We start from the raw sequence: 13825 nt of genomic DNA, 5'->3' as shown, positions 1-13825 counted from the left end.
GCTAAGGAGGTATAGGTACCACTTTTGGCACTCTGCGAACACAGGTCCCTGAGAATGTCAATGCACTTGTGGATGTAATTGTTTCATGGATAGCTTCAAATTCTGGCCCAAAACTACTTTGTTGATGACCACCCACAATTTTTACCTGGATGTAAATAACAGCAAACAGCATCAGGGTGTATTGATGAAATATGGGTAATGGAAAATTCAGATCGCATACGTACCAGAGCTGCATTTAGTTGTCTAATCCATTGTATCCAAAGAAATTCTATATGTTGAGTTATGCATGAGACAACCGGTAGATCAACCAGGGGACATGCATATCTATAGTTTCTTTTATTGTATTTTTTTTGCATCGAACAGACATCTATAGTTACTGTCTTGGAGCAACTTTCTATTTTCAAATGAATCAATTATATTATAAAAGTTAACTGGAAGTACAAGTACAAAGCATCTCAAACATAATAAAATTATATCAAGATTCCGAAACCACCAAACGATCACTACTGCTGCTAGAATGAGACACCGACTTATCGCTATCGTCGCTCCCCTATCGGAGCCGGCATGATCTTATCAATGAGGCAGCCCGTAAGTATTCGTGCATGTGTCCCTAAGGACCAGTGCCCTGGAGTCGTAGTCGTTGTTGTTTAACCCTCGCATAAATCTAAAGCACCTGACACCAAATCTCGTCACATTGACATGAAACATTAACCTCACTATAAAAAAACAAAGAAAATTATTGAGAAAAGCTCAACCCAATACCAATTTTTGTTTTAACAAGGAAACATATGCCACTAAGAAAATCAATAACAATCTAGCTAACTTTTGCAGGTGTCTTGCTATGTACTCCCGCTGTTCACTAATGTAAGACGTTCATTTTCTCTGTTGTTGTCATCACCGAACGACCCAGCACTGAAATCTGAATTCCCTAGATGAATGCATAGCTAGGTAGATTGTTTTGTTTCAGATCAAGAAATAGGCAGAAATTATAATCTACGTGCTGTCTAAACATATTTGTTTGCATTGCGAAACTAATACTGACATAGATTCAGATTATTTCATCTAAGGAATTCAGATTACCACCCGCACAAGGTGCAGTGAGGGAGGGAATAAGAGCATCTACAATTGGGCACCTGAAACCCTTCTCAGACATCTGGGCGGGCCACCCGGTCACTATCCGATCACAAAAATTCGATCTAGTTAGGGGCCTCAAACATGCCTCAAACACCCCGGTTGACCGGCACCCCTCATATCCAGCCCAAATATGGGACGGATATGGGGGCGCCCGGACGCGCCCGTGCGTGCCCGTCACGTTAGACTCGGCCCACGCTAGTCTACTCGGCCACACATATATTCCTCCCTATCCGCTCGCCGGACCAAACCCTAAGCACTTCACACTCCTCTCCACTCCACTCCCTCGGTCACCGAGCTCATCTCCGGTGATTTACGGCCGTCTCCAGCATGTCGGCAGCGGATCTGACTCCAACCAGTCCGGATGCGTCGACTGGGGTGTCCCGTGCGGGTTAGAGGAGGCAATGACGGTATGCATTGCACTCTGCTACTCCTGGGAGGACAACGCCCGGCCAACGGGTGAATCTGTCCGGCACGACTCCATATCGTCGGCTCAACGGGTGCTCGGGTCCTCTGGGGATGGATCATCGCGGTCCTGACAGGCGGAAAATCTCTCCTTCCCCATCACCGGTAGGGCAGACTACGAGTCCCAGCGAGAACGGGCGGCCCGCCATGGTCAGGAGAGGATAAGGGCCACCGAGGGGCGTATCGCGGTGGAAATGGCGACGACACGGGTTGCCGCATAGGAGGAAGCCATCTACGCCCGCATTGTGAAGAAACGATAGCGGAGGAACACTCAAGTCTTCGTCCGAGAGGAGAATCAGACGGTCTGTGACATGGCCGGACTGCCATTGAAGAAGGAGAAGGACGACATCGACGACGAGGACAACTCTGGCGACGAGCAGATCCGGCTCGATCCCTACTACGTCTTTGACCGGTACTTCTGCGAGAAGGCCGGGAAGGGAAAGAGGCGGCCGTGGATGATCTCAACCATAGCCAAACATGCCAAATCCTGGTAGTCCGATGACATGTTTAGTAGTGATGGAGTAGCCAGACGATGCGTGTAATGCATCAACATAGCTGGATGAGTTTATATGAATTTGAGATATGATAATTAAGGTGTCTGGTTGTGAGAAGGCAAATTTGAGGCTTGACCGGTCAGTGTCTGCCGACGCGTTTACAAGCGTTTGAGGGGCAAAATCCGGGTGTAGATGCTCTAAAGAGATTGGGGCAGGGGATGAAGTAAAATATTCGTTATGTAACTCTTTTTTTTTGCATGATAATACGTGTCTCATTAATAAAATAAAGATTGATTTTGGAAAATTTGTATCAGTGTGGCGTTCGCAAAAAGAAAAAGAAGGGCAGGCAGGAGCGGCCCGCTCCACTAGGGTTCCTCCCCTCGCCGCCGCCGCCCCGACCTAGCCTCCCTGCCGCCGCCGGCAGCCGGGCGCGTGCCTCCCGGCCCGCCCCGCTCCCCTCCCCCCTCCTCCCCTTGCCTCCAGCGGCGCGCCCGCGCGCACCCGGTGGGCTCCCTGCGGCCGCGGCCCTCGGCCCCGCCTCCCTCCCCTTCCCCCCGCCGTCGCCGGCGGGCTCCGTCGGGCAAAGCCCGGGGGGCGCGGCGGCGGCGGGGCCCTCCTTCCCCGTCCGCTTGGGGGTGCCGGCGCGGGGCAGCTCCTTCGAGCGGCGGCGCTGGACGTCCGCGGGATCCAGCGGCGCGGTGGCGGTTTCGCGGGGCGGCGGGGTGGCCTGCTGGTGGCGGCGCTCCGGCGTCCCTCATTCTGCGCACGGGGCGGCTGCGGTGCTCCCGTATTGGGAGGTGGCGCACGACCGGTCTTTTGCCGGATCCGGCCGAATCTGGCTTTGGGGGCTGGCCGGCGGCGCCTGGCTCTGGTGGTGCGTGCCCGGCGGCTCCGGCGCTTGGAGCTCGCCGGGCAACGCGGGTAGGGCAGCGGCTGGGCGTGGCCGCTGCTCCAGCCGTGGGCGGCGGCAGGGGTAGGTCTCGGTGGTGGCCTACCGGTGTCGTGGCGGCTTCACGGTGGCTTGATGGATCTGCCCACGGCAACGGCCGGCTTCTATGGCGTCGGTTTGTCTGCGTTCGGGCCGTCTCGACCTTCACCCCATCTCCTCGTCGCCCCGGCGCTACCCCCATCATTGGGCTCGTCTCACGCCCGATGCTGCAGGACCGAGCTCGTCTCGCGCCCGATGCCGCAGGACCGAGCTCGTCTCGCGCACGATGCAGCAGGGTCGAGCTTGTCTCGCGCACTGTGTAGCAGGACTGACCTCGTCCCCCTCTCGGTGCTGCAGGACCGAGCTCGTCTCGCGCTTGGTGCAGCAGGATGGGTAGGTGGATGCCAGTTCTGGCCGACCCTTTGGGTCTCGACGCTGGGGGTTGCCCAGGGGCGCGAAAGGTGGGACCTTTCCGCTCGTCCCTTTCGTTGGGGTGCGGCGGGTCTCGGGTGAGGTGGTGTCGAGGTCTTGGATGCTGGGGCGGCGACCCCGGTGGTGGTTGCGCGGTGCTCTTGGGCAGAGCCCGTGCCTGGGTGCTGCCCGGTCACCATGGTCGTGTGGGCGGCGTGGTTGCCGGGGTGTGGCGTTCGGTGGCGGTGAATATTGGACGAGGTGAAAACCTGCTCTATCTTCGGACGGGCCGGCGGCGGCGAAGATCGTTCCCTTCTTGAAGGCGTCGTCGCGGCTCTCATTGCCCGTCATGCGGCTCCCGGGAAACTCTGATCCTTGGATCGGGCGGTGGCGGCGCTCCGGCGTCGTACCCTTCCTGAAGGCGCCGCCTTGGAGCGTATGGTTCGTCATATGTAGCTTCATCTCTTCGGGGCGGTAGTGCTAGTAGTGGTGTTGCTGCGCTCAGCGCCTATGTATCATGTCCTGGGTGTGTGCGTGTGTTGCGATGGCGTAGCGTGTGTTTGTACTGAATGCTTGTGGTTTGATGCTTTATATATAAAGCGAGGCGAAAGCCTTTTTGGTATAAAATAAAGATTCAGTTACAGGGCACGTAAACATCGACATTACAGGATTGAAAAGATAGGATAATCCTATGCAAAAAACCCAGCGCATGTCACTCTCCACTAAAAAAAGGAGACAGATCATCTCTTCACCCGAGCTCGACGCGGTTCCATCGCTGATCAGCAGCTTTACGGACCTCCAAAGTAGTTTGCTTGAGGCAAAACCATTGCCCTTGAAAGAATCAGGCCGGGGCAACATGTCCCCGGACACGCCATCGAACTTCAGAACCGACACCCCCGCACGACTATGATGCCGGAGGAGGAAACCAGAACTGTCAGCCTCCAACCACAAATTAACCAGCACAAGATGCACCATCTTTCTGCTGTCACTTGCGTAGACAACCGTCTGCGCATACTCCTGAACGACAAAACCTCCCTGCTCCACCATGACGTTGGAGACAACACCGCATCAACGGGGACAGAGTGGAAGGAGGGACACACTTGATGGAGTCACCGCCGCCGCCTCGCCGACACCATCCATGAACCCTAGCGCCGCCGATCTGAAGGATCGGCAAACACATTATGCCATCAACTTCGAGACACCGCCATGATGAGCATCATCAGTGTGGGAGTGGTGTTGAGCAGAGTTATTCGCCCGGGCCGCTCCCACCACCCCAACGGCGCACCACGACCTATAAATTCAAACCCTAACTACAAAGCGGAGGAACGGGGTCCCTCCCCCCTCCTGCTGCCGGAGCAGCAGCCGGAGGGAGAGGGGGCCAGCGCCCTGGCCGATGGAGATCAGTGGAAGAAGATCCGCCTCCCTAGTCGCCTGGTTCGTGGCGGGGGCTAGGTTAGGGAAAAACTCGTTATGTAACTCTTTGTCATGTATACAATTCGTGACAAACAAAAACAAGAGTATGTATATCCGAAATAATTCTGTTTGATTCTAATCTTTTTAATTTGAGAATCTTTATCAAATATAATGGAAAAGAGAAAGAAAACGTGAGTCGTAACGTACCGTGCCTACCGTAGCTAGCTTTTATATATGGGAGCCGTAGGAGTTAGGACAGAGCACGTAGGTACGTGTACGTATGCGGGCAACAGCACCACCGGAGCCCTAGCCGCCGAGCGCAAACTCCGACGACGAACGAATCACCCCCTGCCGGCGAAGACGGCGAGATCAGTAGCGAGCGATGGCATCAGCAGCAACTCACGATCACGCGGACACGGCCGTTGGTGGCCGCGCCGAGGACACGGCCGTTTTGAATTTCGGCCGAAAAAAACGGATTTCGGCCGAATTTCGGCCATCTTGGCCTAGGGCTAAATCTATCTTCCGCCGAAATTGGTCAAATTTGAAAAATTTTGATCAAATTTTAATCTAATTTTAGTCAAAAATTGGTTAAATTTCGGCCGAAATTTTTAAAAACGATCGAAATTCGGCCACCTCGGCCTAGGGCGAGAAATATCACAAACCGAAAATCAAAACACTGGCTGAGGGGCCTCCCCGACGACGTCCTCCTCGACATGCTGGAGCGGCTGGTGAGGGCCGGCGACGTACACACGGCCGCCAGGACCTGCGTCCTGTCGCGCCGGTGGAGGCACATGCCTAGGTACGAGATCCCCCACGTGTGCCTCGATGTGGCGGACTTCTTCTACAGCCCCGGCGACGGCTGGTGCCCGGCGGCGTTGGCGCGCGCCCGGCGCCGCAAGGACTGGTGCGTGCCCTACCAGCGTTGCGCGAGCGAGGGCCTCGTCCAGGCGCTGTGGTGCTTCCTGGCCGCGCCGGCCAGCGTGCGGGTCATCGAGACGCTGCGCCTCAGGATGATCCTGACCAAGTACGAGGTGCTGCGGCGCGCCGGGAGGCTCGTCGGCGAGGCGGCCCGCACCGGCAGGATAAAGGCCGGCGGCGCCGTGGAGCTCGAGCTGGTGGTGGAGAAGGAGAACCTTGAGTACGCGCCGGCGGAGGACATGCTTGGGTACGGCGCGCGGTTCACGCAGTTCCTCCGGGGCTGCCCGCGCGCGTTCCGGGCGCTGACGAGGCTCGCCGTGGAGAACCTGTGGTTCAAGGACCCGGGCGCCGTGACGGACCTCGTCCGCCGCTGCCGCGCGCTGGAGCACCTCTCCCTGCGCTGCTGCGGCTTCGACGACCCAGTGGCGGAGATGGCCGTGGACGCGCCGCCGGAGTCGCGGCTGAGGACGCTGCTGTGCCTCGAGTGCGACGTCCCCGGCGTCGCGCTCGTGCGGGCGCCGAGTCTCGTGGAGTTCCACTGCGGGTGGCGGCTGTTCCACGCGAACACGCCGCCGGCGTCGTTCGGGTGCACGCCGGCGCTGAAGAAGGTGACCCTGCATTACCAGCCGTACCACAGGGATGATGCTCATGTCGGGAGGAGGCTGAGCGAATTTTTGCTTCTAGAGCCTGACCAGTTAGAGGTGCTCACGCTCTTGTTTGATGAAGCTACCAAGGTACGTATTCGGTATTCCTAGATCCTAAATTAAGGTCAAAACCATGCCATGCCATCAACGAAACCGCTTCAAGTTACGATATGGACAAGTTCAAAGCTCTTTGAAAGTTGGGGGTGTAACTCATCTAGTTTTAAAATTTGGGCAATGAAATCCACACTAGTTTGACAGACGAAGTATATACTTCTCTTTTGTTTCATGATGATATATGGTAAACCACATTAGCCATGGCCCATTTGGCTTGGCTGTAGCTTTGCCAGTGCGAAGGACCTACAGTGGTGGTGGTTGGAAGTGGTCTGAAGAGGGGACCGGCAATGGTTGTGGATGGTTGAGATTCGTGCAGTATGTTCTAAGTTTGTGACAAAAATTATTTTGTTTCATAGTGTTACATATGTTTCAATTTTTTTTCTCATTTCAACGTATACCCTAATGTTTCGTTGTGTATCAACAAATAAAAATGCACTTGATACACAATGAAACATTACGAACAGTTGAACACTTTGAAACAGAGGGAAAAACCAACGAAACATTATATATTACTTTGAAACGGGACTACTTTGCGAAAGAACAGAAAGCGTTGCACGAACTCAAAGCAATGATGGGTGGTGGATGCGAATGGTATATTCCGTGCATGGTAGAAAAATCCCTCTCGAGAAGCTAGGCTGTTGGAAACAATAGCTGACACTTAACTTAGAGGCAAAAAAAAAAGCATGATAGAGGTCGCTAAAACTAGAAGTCCCTTTTAATGATATTTTGCATGTTTCTGTGACACTTTGTTGTATACATGATTTTCTTTCAAACATTTGTGTGGGCCTATATCATGAAAGTTTTCACGTTGTGCATGCCAATGCCATGTTTTGAGAATGTACCCCATCACCGTGGTTTGTTGCAGATTTGGGTGCGCCCAGAGATGCCGAAGTACCCGCGGCCCGTGCTCGGCGGCCTGAAGGAGCTCCGCCTGGAGAATGTCCACCCTGCCCGTGATCTCTCCTGGGCGCTCTTTCTGCTGGGAGCTGCACGACACTTGGAGACACTTTACATCGAGGTACGTTCGTTGCTCATGCTCAATGGGGCTAATACATGCTCAACATATACTTCGACAAAAAAAGTTGGATTTCATATGAGCTTCTCATAAATATGCAAAGACTACATGTCTGTCATCTTGATGCGATTTTTTGAGTCAATAAAATCTTTCTTTACTGAAAGTAGTGTCATTATACTCGGTGAGCCTTTTTGCTCGCAAAAAAAAAAATTATACTCAATGAGCTTCATGTTTATGGGTTGTGCAGATCTTCAACCACGTGTGCAGCCTCAGCTGGGACATGAAGCTCGATGAGGACATGGAGCCGGACGCGACATGCCTACCACCGCCGGGGTTCAGGCACCGTCGCCTCAAGGAGGTGGTGATCCGTCGTGCGTTCCATGTGGCCAGGGACGCGTCGTTCGTGAGGACGGTAGTGGAGATGGCCGTGAACCTGAAGAAGCTTACCCTGGGCGTGGAGGACCACGGGTGCGACGGGTGCGCGGCCATGGAAGCTAGGCGGCCAGCGCTGGCCAGGTCCAGGTTCAGGTTCCCTGGAGCTGGTAAGGACGTGGACGCGCTCGTCGAGAGAGTGAGAGGTGGCGTCACCACGTCTGCCCAGGTAGTCGTGCTCTGATGATTTGATGCTTATGATTGTGTTTATGCTAAATTATGCTATTGCATGCTTCTTTTGGGATTGTTATGGGTTTTCCCGGGCTAGCTATGCACCCCATGCCAATTCCATACTATTAAGTGAGAGTTCAGAAATTCTGGACACTATTAAGTGTGTTTTATTACTCATGTTTTAGGTAAGTTGACTCGCTGTCTTCTTCTTCTTTTTTTGGGTGAGAAACTCCAATCTATTCAGAATATTATGCTGGCGCAGAGGCAGTGTTAGAGTTGTGTCGAATATTGTGTACAAGGTAGGTTACAGTTGGACTATGAGTTGTATTGTGTTTACATAGGATGTGGAGTCGTGTCCTAGTAGGACACTTGTATCCTAGGCCTCTCTTATATAGCGGGGGTAGACACACGATGTAACCTATGCCAACATAATAGAACCGGAACGCAGGGAAAGCCGGCGACATGTGCCGGTGTCCAGGACGACCGGGTGCGGTATTGTAGCGGTGTCATGGGGAGGAGCGCCCATAGTCAGGCCCCGGGATGTAGCCATATCGGTGAATCTCGTTAACAAATCTCGGTGTCGTGCTCGTGTGATTGCTTGGTCCTCGGATGATCAACGGTATGCCTCGGATTTATTCTAACAAGTGGTATCATGAGCTAGGTTGTTCGGAGGTTGTTGGATTGTTGATTAGGAGGATGAAGAGTACATCGATAGAAATCTGCAGAAGCAATCGTAATACGGGACAGAATCGTCGGCGAGTTGCGGATCAGAAGCAGATATGATCGCGTTGTAATCTTCATGGAAGCGATCCGAATCGATCTCGGCGAGTTGCAGCAGTGCTTGAATCGCGTAGGCGCGGGCAGGGGCGCAGAGCCGCATCAGTGCAAGCGGTCAGCGCAAACGCGTGGGAGGCGGCGGCTTGAAGGCGTGGCAGGCTGGTGAGGCTTCGTGCGCTAGACGCTAATATCCCATGTGAGACCGCTGCAGAGCAGGCATGGCGGGCTAGGCCCAGGTGTTGTGCGGCTGTGCAGGCGTTGCCCTGTGCGCGTGTGCAAGGAGCTGACAGGTGGCCGGCTGGTTGTTGCATTGTGCTGAGTCGAAGGGGTGCAAAGACACGAGAGAGTTTGTTTGAGAAAAAAAAGGGACCGAGTCCCTGGATGAGACGCGTTTCTCTTGGAGGCCGATACACGGGCGTGCAAACATCAATGGGAAGTACTACATCGGAAAGGAAAAGGTTTTGGCAAGGCAAAGCTAGCATTGAAGTTGAGCCACGGGAGCCACTCTATATGACGACCAGAAGCTATCTTGTTGGATTTGCTACTAGTATACTCGGTGTACTTGGGGATCACGAAAAGAGTGCTCGATTTCTTTTTCACAGGTCAGCCGTATAAAGAATCATGACACCAACGGGTACCAGGTTTGAGGTGGAAAAGTTCGACGGAACTGACGACTTTGGGTTATGGCAGACAATGGTGAAATTTTTTGTTGGCACAACAGGGATGTTTGAAGGCGTTGCTGGATGTCAGGCCAGACGGACGATGAGGACTGTGAGGAATTATGGATGGTTGCAGTTGAAAGTTCGGATGGGTTGGACTAATCAGTCTAACAGATCGACACGAGTCGGTTAGAACAGAAGACAGTGTGGGATCGGCGACAGCGACATAGGAGCGCGATGCTGATGGTGACCGACTTCTGGGCGTGTAAACACGCGGCACGGGTTTGAGTGCTTGTGCGGCTTCGACAAGACTATGGCACGGGATTGATTCAAGGTGTTGTATACACGGAGCTTGAAGTCGATGAGGCGCAGGGGTGGACTAATCATCTATCATGGAGTCATGTTCAAGGTGGAGCTGGATTGAGGGGCTACGACATAAGAGCTCAGAGAGTCGAAGCCAATTCAGCGGGAAAAAAGAGAGTGACACGTAATTCGGACTGGAGCCCAGTGGTCTGATGGAGGCGTGAAACTCGTCATCGGTCGGTGATGATCGATGGTACTCTACAGTGGGGTTGAGTGGTGTGGGTTTGCAACCCTTGGGACTCGACCAGGACAGCGGAGGCTCGACGCGGTAATAGCGGCGAGGCGTGCGGTTAGCACGGGACATGAAGACGAGCCAGGGCTCTGGTGGTCATACATGTGGTGAGACAACTGTGAATTTGACTCGGGGTGACTACAAGCAATGGTGAAATTCCTTCAAGTTTCAGTCAGGCGGTCAAGAAAGGAGCGGTGATGTTGAGTTCAGGTAACTCTTATGTGTGACACCCAATATGTGAGTTGTTCACTTTCACGCAGGTCAGTGATCAGTGTGTGATGGCGTTGGACGGATACTCTGGAAGTTGGGAGCACAGACTAGAGTAAAGAGGAACTTAATTTTGCTCGAGTGTTGACTGTGGTCAAGAAAAAAAAAGAGACTACAAGTTCCAGGTGGAGTCATATGGAGTCTTTGGAGTAGCAGCAGTACTCATGGGATAAGCTTAGGTCCAATGTACATGGAAGTTTGACACATTAACGAATTCAAAGTGGTGGAGAATATTCGTTAAGGTGGAGTTTGTTAGAGTTGTGTCGAATATTGTGTACAAGGTAGGTTACAGTTGAATTATGAGTTGTATTGTGTTTACATAGGATGTGGAGTCGTGTCCTAGTAGGACACTTGTATCCTAGGCCTCTCTTATATAGCGGGGGTAGACACACGATGTAACCTATGCCAACATAATAGCACCGGAATGTAGGGGAAACCGGCGACATGTGCCGGTGTCCAGCGCGACCGGGTGCGGTATTGTAGCGGTGTCACGGAGAGAAGCGCCCATAGTCAGGCCTCGGGAATGTAGCCATATCGGTGAACCTCGTTAACAAATCTCGGTGTCGTGCTTATGTGATTGCTTGATCCTCGGATGATCAACGGTATGTCTCGGATTTATTCTAACAGACAGAGGGGGCGAGAGGGAGAGGAGAGGCCTTGCCTTGCCTTGCGGACGGGGAAGGAGACGGCGATGCGGTGCCTGATGGGCTGCTGCGGAGGTATTCTCGGGCGGGCGGTGCCGCCGCCTCGCCTGCCGTGGAGGATCCGCTCTGTCAGCTTCCGCCCTTTCCCTTTGCCGCTGGGGCCTTTTCCCAACGCACTCCACTCCACTAGTAGTGCTAATGGAGGGAGCAAAGTGCCACTCCCCGGTTTGCTTTTTCTTTTGGGAAACATTTCTGATAAGCTCAAATTCTTCCTCCGAGCACACACCGGTAGATCAACCAGGGGACATGCATATCTATAGTTTTTTTTTACATCGAACAGACATCTATAATTACCGTCTTAGAGCAACTGTCTTTTTTTCAAATGAATCAATTTAAGCATCTCAAACTTAATAAAATTACATCAAGATTTTGAGACCACTACTGCCGGTAGAATGAGTCACCGACTCACCGCTATCGCCACTCCCCTATCGGAGCTGGCTTGACCTTGTCGATGACAGTCTGAAAGTCTTCGAGTATGTGCCCCTAAGGAGCAACGCCCTGGAGTCACGGTCATCGTTGTTGAACCCTTGCATAAATCTGAAGCACCTGACACCAAATCTCGCCACATGACAAGAAAGCTTAACCTCACCGCCGACAGTAATCTACACCGGAGCTCTGTCGACTACGTCCAAATGCTGAATTCGAGGGAGATCGATGTCGCGGGGATGATTCTGACAGTAAGAGAGGGGCAGGGAGAAGGAGCGTGGTATAGCTACGGAGAAGGTGTGACACAAGATGTTTACGAGTTCGGGCCCCTCGCGGTGGAGGTAAAGACCCTGCGCCTCGAGCTGCTCGAGTTGTTCTTATGTCTGGATGAGTACAAATGGATGCTAATCCTTCACCAAGTGCTACGGGGTGGCTTATATAAAGTACACCGCCTCTTGAGCTAGCTCATTACAAGGAGGGGTTGATGATTATGTTATTTACAGGCGTTATTACTAGAAACTGAAGGTTTAGTTACTAGTAACGCCCGACGTCGTGTTCCTTGGCTGTTTCAGATCCCGTGCTTGTGCGACGAAAGACTTTATAATTGCTAGACGAAAGACTTTATAATTGTGGCACTTGTTTCAGAAAAATAAGGTGTGTTGTTTCTTCAGGTACTGATGAAATATGAGTAATGGAAAATTTAGATCGCATACGTACCAGAGCTGCATTTAGTTGTCTAATCCATTGTATCCAGAGAAATTCTATATGTTGAGTTATGCATGAGTATTCTAAACTTTCAGGGGAAAAAAATCTTGGCTAATCATACATAAAAACGACGCGGTTCAAAGCCCACGGAGCGGTAGGTCGACATTCCTTCTTCTTTCCAAGCTTCTGGTGGTATCTATACCTTTCGAGACCAAGCCCTGCTACAATTCATTACTGGACGGACTGTAAATTCGTTGACAATGTCTACGCTGGTTCAAATCCAGCTCGGCGCTCAGGAAGAAAGAAGGGGTCATCTTTTTGATTTTTATTCCACCCTCATGTACCCTTCTTTGCATCTGCTAATGGATTTCATGTCCGTCTTGATCTCCATTCTCATTGGACGTTTATGGTCACATTGAGCTGTTAATTGTTGCAAAATGGGTTCTGTCCACAGGTATATAGTTTACCCCATAAATATGTAGCCAAATATATTTTGCATGAAAACTACTCGCTGCCTTGTTGTTTAATTTGTTTGGTGGCAACTGCATTATGCTTTTGTATGCCAAATATATACTGGCTGAGATGCTTGTTATCTGTGGTTCTCATTCTTAGAGCGGGTGTTTGTTTTCTGTGGAGTGTGCATCAAGTTTTATATGCTGGCTAGTGATCGAAAGAATTCTGAGTGGATCGCTATGTTACCTCATGGAGAGGAAGACTACTCGGCACTATCGTGGATCGCTGGTGTACAAGTCACCTTACCACACTGACAATGCAAGAATGCTCTCCGGAGTCCCGACTCCCGAGATCTTCGTATAAGATCCTTAACTAAGGTAGAATATTTGTCCTGGTTGAGTGTCTGCGCTCTTAATTTGAAGATGATGGCTGTTGCCCACTGTAAGTTTTGAGTGTGCATTACTGGGAGGAATTTTAAGAAACGAGTCCATCAGAGGAGGAGCCCTGTAGCAATATATTAAGATAGAAATGGTCCTTCGTCAGAATTCCAAAATTCTTTCCCGGCAGAATAAACTCCGGTTGTTAGGGTGCGTCCACACGACTCCAGTTGTCACGGTGCACACTAAGCCAAATTTACCTGACCTTGAGGAGATCCGATTTGTTGCTAGTCGACGTATGCAAACTGTCCACAAGAGGCATTTTGTGTAGGAGAGTGGAGTTAATAGCGTCCGAAAACATGGCGGCCTCGACAGAGTTGAAGCTAGAGCTGGATTTATTAAAGATTTCAAAATAAGATTGAAATCACCCAAGAACTACCAACGTCCTCTAACTAGCAAGGATAAAATACACTACTGGTCTTATACATCTGTAAAAATAAAGTGTGTGGTGGTGGTGGGGGGGGGGGGGGCATTTGCCCCCCTTGGCCCCGATGAAGCTCCGCGTATGAATGGTGGCCGTTTTTTCTTCTAAGCCCAACACCATACAGCCGCCACCTCTTCAGGCGTCCAGTGGTCGTTGTTTCGTCTTAGTCCAACACCATCCACTAGTGTTGTCACCTCTTCAGGCGTCCAGTGTTTGCTGTTTTTTTGCCGATCGAAAGATAC

Source organism: Triticum dicoccoides, chromosome 6A (assembly GCF_002162155.2).
Source record: "Triticum dicoccoides isolate Atlit2015 ecotype Zavitan chromosome 6A, WEW_v2.0, whole genome shotgun sequence".
NCBI classification, from domain to species: domain Eukaryota; kingdom Viridiplantae; phylum Streptophyta; class Magnoliopsida; order Poales; family Poaceae; genus Triticum; species Triticum dicoccoides.
This window is presented reverse-complemented; position numbering follows the sequence as displayed.